At 38.5% G+C, this 12,800-nt stretch overlaps 1 protein-coding gene across 1 annotated transcript in view; it reads right to left on the bottom strand.

Moving 5' to 3' along the window:
- Window positions 1-11,223, bottom strand: part of LOC146004510 (uncharacterized) — a 109,685-nt gene extending 98,462 nt beyond the window's left edge. The window contains exon 1 of the mRNA XM_083143382.1: window positions 10,958-11,223. The gene's annotated coding sequence lies outside the window, so the exon portion shown is untranslated. The remainder of the gene's footprint in view (window positions 1-10,957) is intronic.
- Between the last annotated feature and the right edge of the window lie 1,577 nt (window positions 11,224-12,800).

The raw sequence follows: 12,800 nt of genomic DNA, 5'->3' as shown, positions 1-12,800 counted from the left end.
ATCTGGTCGGTAAATAAAGAATTTTATGTCCTGAACGTCAGAATTATTAATATTTCATTCCCAATCCCGTCGCGACCAAAACTTTTCCATCCTGCACACCACTAGATAAGACAGTCAACATGATTGGAACGTCTGGTAAAATTTTTTTCTCGTTATTTTGTTGGCCATGGCAGTTAATTGTTGTAACTGACAGGTTGAACATCGCAGAAAACAATATTCTTTGTAATAAAATAACGCTAGAATTTTACCATTGCAATTACATGAACTTTTCTCAGATATCTCAGGGGGGCAAGTGCCTCCCTCTCCTCCTCTAATATTTCAATTGTTTCAGTGTCAACTGAGGATGGCCAAATCCGGAAAAATCAGACAATTTTCTATCCGGTCATTCTGATATTCGAATATCTGTAAGTAAATATAGCTAAGTAAAATGTAATATAATGCATTTCATATGTGGGTTTTTGTTTCCCCATAATTAGTATCAATATATTATTCAATATTATTGACATTAATGTCACGAACTCCCCCTCTTCCGCCTACTTAAAGTGCAACTTCATATGTTATGTGAAAAAGGTTAAAATTAGGAAAGATAGGGTTCCGTTTAAAATCCACTTAAAAAGTTACTTGTCAAGTATCCTCCTGTCTGTTATCACGATTCATACATAGTAACGATTTTAATTTGAATATGAAGCCCTTAGAATTATATTCCTCATTGTAACTACTAGAAGTATATCAATATAAAGTTTAGAAATAAATTATTAACAAGGTCAAAAGTGACAGTTTTCGGAGCGAATTTACAATATAGAGAAAGTCTCCAATTTTGTTAATTTTCGGTATACTAACTAATTTTGACCTCCTAATCACGAATCTGTTGAAAAAAACCGGGGGTCACGTCTGAAAATTTGAAAAAAGTCGATTGAATTTTTTTTTATATGTAGGTGTATATGCGTAGTTTTACGAACAAAAATGTAATCTCCTGTCATTGTGTCCAAACACGCCGTTGTTTTACAAGAAAATGATTTATGATGTTCAATTCTAGTACGATCCCAATTTTTTCGATGAATTTAGGGGTGAAATGAGTGCTAATCGAACCTAACCTAACAGGCTTAACCTAACCTCGTGTGAATGGTTCGTGGGGCCACCCGGGGATGGTTTTTGACGCTAACAAACAATTTTTCATCAAAATGTACAATTTCCAGACTTGGCCCCCGGTTTTTTACAACAGATTCGTGATTAGGAGGCCAAAATTAGTTAGTATACCGAAAATTAACGAAATTGGAGACTTTCTCTATATTGTAAATTCTTACCCAGTTTTCTTCAATTTATTCCTATGAATAAATATCGTAAATATTGTTTTCTTACTTTGCTTTCTCTGATATTTAATAAAGATTGTAATATGAAATTTTGGCTTAGAGCGCCATCTATAGATATTCGCCTTGTTCACAGACTCTATAGGTTCACATGTACTTTATTGTAAGCATGTTTGTATAAAGACCAGCATAGACTATTCATAATGCTCATCTGTGTAATGAAGCCTGCGTTATATACAGCAGTACACATAGATTGTATCACAAATCTATTTTTTTTCTCTGACCTTGCTTTCAGTTGTTTTGAAGTCCGGTAGGTTGCGTAAGCACATTAACACACAATCGCAAGCAGACGGCGAAGTTCAGTAACATCCCACTGTCTTTTTGTGTGTAATCTACGCTCTTATCAAACTACCGGTGACATTAGCGGGGAGGAGGGTACAGGTGGTCCCCTTATTAATCTGCGAAAATTACTGTTTATGCAGGGTGATAATAAAGTTTCGATCCATTTCTGTGAAAAACAGACATTAGAATCAAACCAATAATGAGAATGGGTTAACACTTAGTAACACATAATCTATCAAAACGTCTACAGATAATGTAAACCCAACCTCAGAGTAACACATAATCCATCACAGGTTGAACTGAGCCTTATTCCAAATGACCACCCTTCACGTCCACACAAAACTCCCAGCGACGCATCGCTACACGAAACACCTTTCCTAGCATTGTACATTGCAACCTGTGATGGATTATGTGTTACTCTGAGGTTGGGTTTACATTATCTGTAGAAGTTTTGATAGATCATGTGTTACTAAGTGTTAGGTTATCCATTCTCATTATTGGTTTGATTCTAATATCTGTTTTTCACATAAATGGATCGAAACTTTATAATCACCCTGTACATATATGGTTACCTAAACAAATTCAAAGGTAACGACGCTTACGTCTCAAACCAGGGAACTTTCAAGACATCAGGACTATATCCATGCAGCACACAATCCAGGATATATCATATGGATATTCGTACCAAACTTATGGTTACCGAAGAGATATCCAGTGTATATCCATTGGATATCCAGGAAAGATACTTCATGGATATTCTGTGGCTGATTTTTGGATATATCTTTGACATCAGTGCCCTGTGGACATGGAGGTCCACAGGACTTTTTCCAGGGCGGAGCAAGCAAGGAGGACAAATACCCCCCCCCCCCCAAGGAAAAAAAACCTCCTTTAGTTTGAAGTTATCGTGCTCCTGGAACGCCCTTAAACACAAATTGCTGTGACTGAACTGAAATTCCCTATGTATGAAATGTCCAGAAATTTTCATCTGAGAGGTGTACCGTGTAATCGTTTTGCGGGGTGGATAAAGTTTAATTTAGTACCAAAATTACACAAATTGGCCTTTCGTGAAAACTTATGGTGGGTTGGAAAGTATTTGAGTGGTTGCGTGTGAATAAATAGCTGTTCCGAACCGAAGGAGGCAATATAAGAATAGAGAATTAATTTTAGTCCTTGGCAATTGTTTGGGGGGGAAGGGGGTGGAGTCCGGGCGCCTTTGTAAATACAGTTGGTAACTACCACTGAGTAGTTACAAAGAAGTGAACAGTAAAGCAACGTAAAATATTTAAAAAAATGTAAATACGACAGTGATGTTCCGGTATCGATACAATACCGAAAACGAGGAAGTATTCTTCATTCATTTGTGGGGTGATATCCAAGGACGCCCGCAGAGGGGACCAGGGGGCACTTGCCTCCCTGAGATATCTGGGAAAAATTCATATAATTCGAATAGTAAAATTGTAGCGTGTGAACATGGATGAGGGGTACCACGAAAGACAGGATAATATGTGGCCTCTGTGCATCGTGAAAGAGTACAAACATACAAAGAACTAGGGGTGTGCGGGATCCCGAAAAGTCGGGACCGGGATTGGGAAAAAAATTTCCCGTCCCGATCCCGACTTCGGGATCCCGAGCAGTCGGGAAATACCGAATGGTCATTTTTAAAAGTCGTTAATTCTCGACGTTTTCTGCATTTTAAGTGTCTGGAACTGATCGGAAATTGTTATGTTTTATTCCTGAAATGCAAAAACAATCACTTAAGGTGAAAATGACTTGCAGAATTCGAGATTTCCAGAGCTTCGGGAAATTTCGAACATTTCCCGTCCCGAAAAGTTTCTGACTTGGTCGGGAAATTGCGAATTTTTACCGTCCCGACTGTCGGGATTTAAAAAATTTCTCGTCCCGATACAAAAAATTATGTTTACGGAAAGGAAGGAAGTCAAATCCAGTTTCTATTTAAATAGTGGACTGAAGTCTGAACATGAGAACAACGTCATGTATTTTTTATTGAATTTCAATGTTATGATTTGTGAAACAGCAACTACAGCAACAACAGTAATAATGAAGGGTAAAATATGAGATTTTATGACTGAAGGCCAAGATATGACACCAGGGGTGCCCATCCCCCCAAGGCCGTGGACGCTTCCCCCAAAAGCATTGTCCATCAAATCCCCACAAATATAATTTGGATAAACACGCAGTAATTGATTTTTGTTTGAATGTCGATAATTTGATTTATCTTTTTAAAAATAAATTTTCGAAATGCGTAAGCTTTAGACAAGAAAAACTGACAGTATTTTACAATCATATAGTAAATTGTAGCACAGCAATACATACAAGCGTAACAAATTCTGCTTAAAATCATTCAACACTAAAACTGAAGTTCACATGTCGAAAGTTACGAGCCGACTCGGAACTACCACAAATAAAACTCCAGACATTGTTTGACGACAATCGAAAGGCTCGTCCAGTGTTGCTAAGTTGGCCCTTTTGGGGCCAGAACTGGCCCTTTTGAGTACGTACTCAGCCCCAAAATTCAGCAAAAGCCCCAAGGGGCTTTTCAGCCCTACAGAGAGAAATCTTGCTACAAATCTAGCCCTTTCAGTAATGAAATGTTTTTTTGGTATTTCAGTAAACTGCAAAGAAAAATTCACTTAACCGACCCTCCTCTGCACCTGTAAGCTCGTCCTGCGACCCCTCCTGGGGAGCAGGTAGCAAGTGCACATTGTCACTTTATCCCCTTGTTTCTGGTTTTAATATGCTGTGTAGCCCGAGGCGAATTACGGATAACGTCGATTCCAGAAAATGCGAATCTTCGTTCAGTTGCATTGCACCTGGTCCTTGAAAGTTCACAGAAGTGAGGTGCGGAATCGACGAATCGTTCCTAACAGTGATGCTCACCCAGAGACTAGTTCGTGCGTGCGGCCGTGTGTGTGTGTGTGAGTGTACGTGTGCATATATATGAAGGAGGAATATGCCGAAAATGTGTAATGCTTTTGTGTAATCTACTGCACCACAATTTAAGGGGGAAATAAATTATTTAAGTTAAGAAAATTTAATTTGGTTGAGCGTATGCCTCTCATCTTGACAGTTGATTAGTTGTGGTTCTTGAGTTTCAGAAATTTTGCACCAAAACACCCAAGAATTAAGAACCAGGGTTTTTTTTCAGTGCGCAGCCGCACCTTTGTAAATCTAGCCCCTTGGATGTGAATTTTAGCTCCATTTTGGGTGCGATTTAGCCCGTTTTTCTCTCGTGCTGTTGGCAACACTGGGCTCGTCCCATTCGAAACCTTTCGCCGCAGTTGAAATTAAAATACTAAGTACAGAAAAAGCACAGCAAGTCAATCAAACAAAAAGATCCCCCCTTTTTTGTGTAAAGGTATGTAAAACTGGTATATAAACTATAAAATGCTGCCCCCCCCCAAAAAAAAATTCGCATGACGCAAGCGCGTCATGAATCTCCCCTGTGCTCTACCCTCCAGTGCTTGGAGTGGAGATTCCTAGAGTTGACGAGCTGTATCTCTGCGGGCGACCTTGACTAATTCGCGCAGATACACAAGTCCGTAGATGCTACCTACTCGCCGTTGAGTGGTCGACAGCTCTTACAAAGTTAAAGGAGAATGACACCCATTGGCTAAGGCTGCCGGTAGCTCCTCCCTTTGCTACTGCGCAGCCAGTCGTGGTCAAGGTTCACCCGCAAAGATACAACTCGTCCACTCTAGCAAGGGATGATCCTTTGCTCAGTTTGGGATGCTTGTATAGATGAACATGGAGATGAGTGGATTGGGGATGCCAATGCAAATTATCCTAGCGGGTGATGTTTTGTGAGAATTTTCTTAACTGTGGGGATAGTATCATCCCACTTTGAGCACTGCTGCACCCCCTGAGAAAAAAAAAAACGAGTGGGCAACCTTGCTCGCGTCCGTACATAGATCAGGAAAAGAAGGGGGGGGGGGGTTGAACAGTGGCAAAAATCAACGAGAAAGGTGTTAACAAACAACTTACAAGAACAAAGGAAAATCAACTTTTGTTGGAGGCACAGGCTTAGAAAAACGACCATTAAAAAAGCTAGTTTGGGAACGCAGTGGTGTGCCCAAGGGGAGGGTTGATGGGGGATATAACCCCCCCCCCCTTTGACCCAGTATTCGTAAAAAAAAAGAACGTCAAAGGTAGGAAAATATGACAAAATGAGGGCTGACTACCAAGAAAAGTATATATAACCCCTCCCTTTCGAAAATCCTGGGCACGCCACTGTGGGAACGAGTCTAGCAGGTTGCGTACAGCCTATCCTTTCCCGGTAAATGCGGTGTCAATAGCTTCGGCTTGAGGCGACCGCTTTCTTCTGCGGCCGCTCGAAGAGTTTCCCTTTCCACATAACGGCGCCCAGTGAAAGTGAATTCTCCATCCAGCTGGTTCGTGCGGCACGTATGCTATTGACGAGCCCAGAATCATAAGGAAACCGTGTTAATGCATGCACCAATGTTGATAAGGATGTCTGCGCACTACTGGTTCATCGTTCGAGTCTTCCGCACCCTATGCAGCAGCGAAAGTAACACTTCTAGTCAGTATTTGCACGACAATCTTCTGAAAATCAACAGGTTCTTGCCAGATATTGAAAACTGCGTGACTTATTGAAACGTTTACGAGTAAGAAATGTTTCCAGAGGGTCGTAGAGAGAGAACTTCAAGCGAGACAAACAAGGAGAGAAAGAAAATGAGAAAAGAGGGAGGCAGCGAGATAGAAAGGGACATGAAGAAGCAAGAAAGACTAACAAACTAACTCTCTAGCCTTCTTAAACCCGAAGGTTCATGGCTGCAGCAACACAGGCCTTCCACCTGTCCCTATCTTGAGCAAGATCTATATACTCTTTTCCATCCCTACCGATTTCCTTTAGGTCCATCTCGACGTTGTCCCTCCATCTTCGTCTTGGCCTTCCTACAGGTCCCTTTACCATCAGGTTTCCCAACAAGAATCCTGTAAGCTCCTTTTCCTCTCCCATTCGTGCCACATGGCCTGCCCACCTAAGTCTTCACACCCATATAATACTACAGGCAAAATTACTGTTTTGTATATTTTAACTTTTAGTTTCTTAGATATTAAACGAGAAGACAAAAGTTTATGAAGAGAGAAGTAACATGCATTTCCTGAATTAAGCCTACTTTTTATTTCCTCTTTAATATAATTTTCATTTGTTAATATTGCTCCTAAGTATTTGAATTTGGAAACTGGTTCAAACGAGTTGTTATCAATAATTAGATTTTGATTATTACCTAACACTTGGTTTTGGCCTGTAAGCATATATTTAGTTTTCTCTTTGTTAACTTCCAAACCTATCTCTTTAGCAGTTTTGAAAAATATTTGAGCATTATTCTTAATTGATTTATATCATCCCCTAACAAGCCTACATCATCTGCATATGCTAACAAGAAGAAGCAAGAAAGAGAGAGAGAAATATGAGAAAGAAAGAAATAGAGAAGCGAGTTAGAGAGAGCGAGAAAGGAAGAGAAAAATAGTTTAAAAACAGGCGATAACTACATACAAAGAAAGAGAAATAGAGAAGCAAACATACAGCGAGAGGAAGATAGATAGATAGAGAGAGCAAGAAGGATAGAGAGAAAAATAGATAGAGAACGGAGTCAGTGAGATAGGATTCATTGATTTTACTTATTTGACTTGGTTTTTCTGTCACTTTTGGCTAATCGCGGGGACGCAAATCAGTAATGATATGGTGAAACTGATGAAGGAAATCTCACAAAGAACACCCATACCCAGGTCGGGATTCGAATCCGGGACCCTTGGGCCTTTTCTCGGTGCGATAGCCACGGAGATCGGTAATGGAACATTTACGAGTACGGGAATGTTTTAAGAGAAGGATACAGAGAAAGAAATACAAACGATGGACAAGCATGGGGAGAAAGGGAAAGAGAAAAAGAGAGATAGAAAGAAAGAACCATAAAGATGCATTAAAGAGAGAGAGGGGGGTGTATGTGTGAAAGAAATAGAGAATCGAGATAAAAAGAGAAAAAACAGAAAGAATGATAAAGATAGTGAGCGACCTAGAGAGAGAAATGAAGAAGATAGAAAAAGAAAAAAGAACGATTGAGAGAAAATAAATTAGAGATAGTGAGAAAGAAACAAAGAGCAATAAAGAAGTAATAAAGAGGGAGAGAGCGAGAGAGAGTTAAATACAAAGAAAGATAAATAAGAAAAGGAGAAACAGACAGTGAGGGAAAGATGGAGAGGAATAAAGGAAAAAAACTAAGGAGGCAGAGAAAGAGAGAGACAAGGGGTCTGAGGAAAAAGAGATAAGAGAAAACAAACTGGGTGAGAGAAAAGAGAAAGAAGCGATAAAAAGTAAACGAGAAAACCAGACAAAAACCTAAGACAAAAGGATGTAAAATAAATTATCTATACGAGAAAGGGGAAGTAAATTAAATATATTCCATGACTAAGGATGGAAGGCGAAACTCTAGAAGGATGATACAGAAAAAGAGAAGAGGGGATGCAAATAAAATATAAAATAAAGTAGAGAATTGGCAAAAAATAATCCTCATTCAAGGAAAGGTCACGTAACCCCCTCTTGGCGCATCACAGCTTTGGATCTTACTATGAGATGATATGTTGTGTACTGATGGATTGACATATTCTATAGATTACTCACAATTACAGTGGATACGCCAGCACTGAGCCTATTTGCTTCCTGCTCCCCATACGAGAAGCAATTATAGGTAATTTAAAGCTGTGAATATTGGGACTACAGTAAATTATGGATATCAACTTCTTACCACCATCAAATTATAACACCCCAAAGAACTAAAAATCACCGTGCCATGTATAAGCTGAAGCTGTATAGTGGTACTCAGGACATGCACGTACAATTACCGGCGATAAGTGGATTTTAATAGCAATTTTTCAATTGCAACTTCTACCAACGCGTAGAGTTAGGCAACACGCATAACGCCATGCGGGGACGCTAGTATTTCAGGATCTAGGTGTCACATTATTATTGCCGTTGATTGTACATTGGTAATGCCGTCTCCTTGTAAATCCCACTTCAAAACTACATTCAGTTCTGATTAGCCTATCAGAGGAGAAAGTGGATTTAAAACGAACAAATAAGACGCAGGACAACACACAATCTTCTAGAGTCTTACCACAGACAAGGGTATTATGTCTGTGGTTTTACGTACTGGCTGTGTATGCCTCCCCGATTGCGTAGTGATTGAATGATTTGCTTTGATTTACTTCGCTTTTGTGCCAGTTTTGGCTCATTTGCGAAGATGGGGATGAGTGATGACATGATGAATGGACACTCACAAACATCCATGCCCAGGTCGGGATTCGAACCCGGTACCCCTGGCGTCGTAGCGCGATCTGCTAACCTCTCCGCCACGGGGGCCGGCCCGATGGTGTAGTGGTAACGTCGTCTCCTTGTAATCAAGGACCCCCGAGTTCGATACTTGGTGGAGGCACATAGTGGTTCGGATCCCATTTTAAAACGGCAAGTCAAGTCCCGATTAGCTTATCTGTGTATAAAGTGGACTTCTAAAAAAATCAAATCCAAACGCCAGAAACTCGTTAACCTGCAAGAATGCTGTTCCAGGGTGTACTTTGCGAAGGAGATTTTTCAGTGCTCTGACGCACCGTGCGTAATATCAACAGCGTTTTTAAAAGCAACTGATTTACAATTATTTATCTCAAAAAGTAACTCAATTACAGTTACGAATTTTGAAGAAGTAACTCAGTTACAGAAACTGTTACTTTAAATAGTAACTGTGAGTTCGCAAGCAGACTGTACTTTCTTCTTTTTTCTAAAATTAATTTTCAAAATAAGCCCCTGCGAAACAGGCAAAATGTTTGCTCGCATAGAATTTATATGCATTAGGATTAACATTTGCTCATTACTGATGAAACGTGCAGAAAAGTAACTTTTAATTTTGTTACTCGTTGCCTGACAATAGTAACATTTTCTGGTAATATTTTAAAACTAGTAACTGTAATTAACTTACAAATTTCAAGAAGCTACCAGAAGAAGACAGTATTACTGCCACAAAATTGAATAGTATTACAGTTTTAATAATTTATCTCTTATTATATTACATTAATATTTTCCTTATTATAATCAATCACTATTATTGAGGATAAGACTGGCAAAGTGGAAGGGGAAGCAGACCCCTCCTCTGGCGCAGCCAGTAAGCATGTGAATTATAGTTTTTGCTTTGATGTCAACTTATTGTTCATGTAGGATACATATGAACGAAGTGCATGAACAATGACATATAGTCTTTATGGGAAGTGTAAAAATATAATATTATTTTATTATAATAAATGGATTAAAATGAATTAAAATTATACAGAGACGATTGAAGCGTAGAGGGGGCGATAAATCGCCAAGGTCTCCCCCCACTGAAGACAGACCGACATAATCCACTCGCCCAAGTTTTAAACGTCATTAATATTTAATGACGTTTATCAATATTTTTGAAAAATATTGCTTTTAGATATGCTTCTAATTTCACTAAACGGGTAGTAATTTTAAGATTCTAAACCTAAGATTACATTTATTACATAAAGAAAGGTGTGTTCTTGAAATATATTTTCATTTTGTGTAGAAGACTAACTATAATCAACACATACAGCTTCTACTAATGAAAAGGAAATGAAATATTCAGTTCCTTTATGAGTCTAAAACAAAAGTTAAAACAAGTAAGTACAATTTTAAGATAAAAAATCCCATGGAAAATATACTAAAATCAAGTCCTGAAAATGGTGTTGAAATGTCTGAAGAACAAAACTTACAAGCCAGATCTCATATACTGAAATAAAAAACGAGATTAACTGTAGATTCTTATTCGACAATTTCTCAGTTCACCAAATAAAGGAATTGCATTACGTAGATTGCATTCCAGTGGATTTAATCCTACCCCACACCCTCGCACTAACAAAGGCAGTTTTTTCATAATGATTGTTTTCCTAGTTTGTCTGCAATTCTAAGCTTCGCAGGAATACAAACCACGAAAGTCCGTTCGTTTATAAAATAGTGTGCTGCAGAAGTGTGATACGAGTCTGCTTTAAAAATGCAATACGGACGTTACGTAACATTATGCTCAGATGGTGTCACGCAGGTTGACGATTATAATAACAATGTAAACATCTGCAGCGTGTAAATTCCTGTTTGTAACAGTTAAAATGTTTTCAGGTTCATTTTTCTCTCTGAATTCCTGTGGCATAATTTCGTTCAGAGTCAAAGTACAACTGTCAATATGTAAGTAAAGATTATATGAACAGATTGAAACGGTTTATTAACGTACCTGCTCACGAGATCCAAGTGTTATTCCGTATCTTCCTTTATCCAAGCGTTCAGCTAGGTTTAATTCTTGTGCAAGAATCCACACACTTAAAAAACTCACTGGCGCACGGCGCCATTCCAATGTTTTCACCTTCAACACAACAAGGAAGAAACCAAACTGGCAGCTTGTTTGGAAGTGAGATTTCACCGCTGCACAGGCGATGGCGCGAGGTTGGCGAAATCCCTTTCACTTCCAAGAGCGAAGTTACCTCGGCGGAAGATAATCTTAGTGACTGTGGCTTTTTCTTTACCTGTTTCCAAGTTTTGTGCAAAGATGTCGCTAGTTAACGTCTCTCTTTTTTATGCGTATGTTGAGGAGCTAAAGATTTTGCCCTTACGATTTCATTTCCTCAGTACTCGTGCCGAACTACAGTTGTGAAAACTGGGCTGTGCGTTGTGAAGTTTTAGATAAGGTGTGCACACAGGGGAATAATGGCGCAGGTTGCGCCATCAAAATTTGGGGTGGTGGATTTTTCCTTATAATAATATCAAAATGAAAATGCATATATATATATTTTAACTTATATATATAAAAGTTTACACCTTAGCACCATGCTCTACTATGTGCGATGAGGCGAGGTGGGAGGGGGAAATCAGAATATCAGGATTTCCTTAGCAACTCATTTACTTTAGCTGGTTCCAAGTCACTTTCGCTACCAGGTGCACCAATTTTAATCCGTTAGATGAAGAAAAGGAATAATTAGGGAAGCAGATCAAATAAAGCTAAAAAAAAGTGACGCAGTAATAGGATCCAACTTTAAACTGTGAGTCCAGTACCGATCCACTTTTTAGTCTCCACTGACTTGTTGTGCAAGTTTATAGAAGTGTACAGCATCAGCACTCAATGAAGCCCACTAGAAACCGATTAATTGACTTGAACCAGCTGTTGCAACCTTGGAAACTTTCACGCTGTTCAAACGAAGAATCCATTTTGCAACCTACGCCATCTTCCGGTGATTAACGCCGAGTGTTTTGGTTACAAATTAGGTACAACAACACAATTAGACAACTGTTACAACGATTCAGTTTTACGCATAATAGACGAGAGTTTGTCACCTTTGCTTGTACAGCGTGAATGACCTGATTTTGTAATACGTTGGTGACTCACAACGTGAATGCATCTTTTGCAATACAGGGCAGTGTACAGTGGGATCCATGAGTATTACCGTGCAAATTGTCCATCATCATGTTCGTGCAGTTTATTTGACCCAATAAGAGCTTCAAGAATTAAAAGAAAACTCAAAACAAGCTCTTGACAACTTCTGCACCAGCATACATAAAAATGCATCGCTTAAAAACACATAGGATATAAGAAAAAAATTAATAAAAATAGTCATGGACAATTTGCAGGGTAATACTACATGCATCCCACTGTACAAGTACATCCATGGAAGGAGTTAGAATTAAAAAAGAAACAGACGTTACTTTTATTCTTAATAACACAAATAAAGTTCAGTTTATTAACATTAGGAGAGAAAAATAAAAATGCGTTCAATCGAAAAAATGAAGTCTACAAAATGAAAGAACAATTTTTTCATATTCTACCATTTAATCCAAAGCACTTGAACGGGATGTATACAAATTTATATACGTATATGCACGGTTTTCAGTAATCTAAATATGTGGAAATATGTAAAATAATAATGAGAACAGTTATAATGCATATTCACTCATATGGTGAATCTAATAGAGGTCTCCCGATATAATAATAATGAAAATTATATCAACATTAACATAGAATAATAAAAAATGAAATAAAATGGGTTTATGTTTGTTTATAAAAGCATTGTATATTAATATTATTA

Source organism: Lepisma saccharinum, chromosome 21 (genome assembly GCF_977018435.1).
Source record: "Lepisma saccharinum chromosome 21, izLepSacc3.1, whole genome shotgun sequence".
NCBI classification, from domain to species: Eukaryota; Metazoa; Arthropoda; class Insecta; order Zygentoma; family Lepismatidae; genus Lepisma; species Lepisma saccharinum.
Note: the sequence above shows the minus strand (reverse complement) of the source record. Positions and strands in the feature narration are given on the sequence as shown.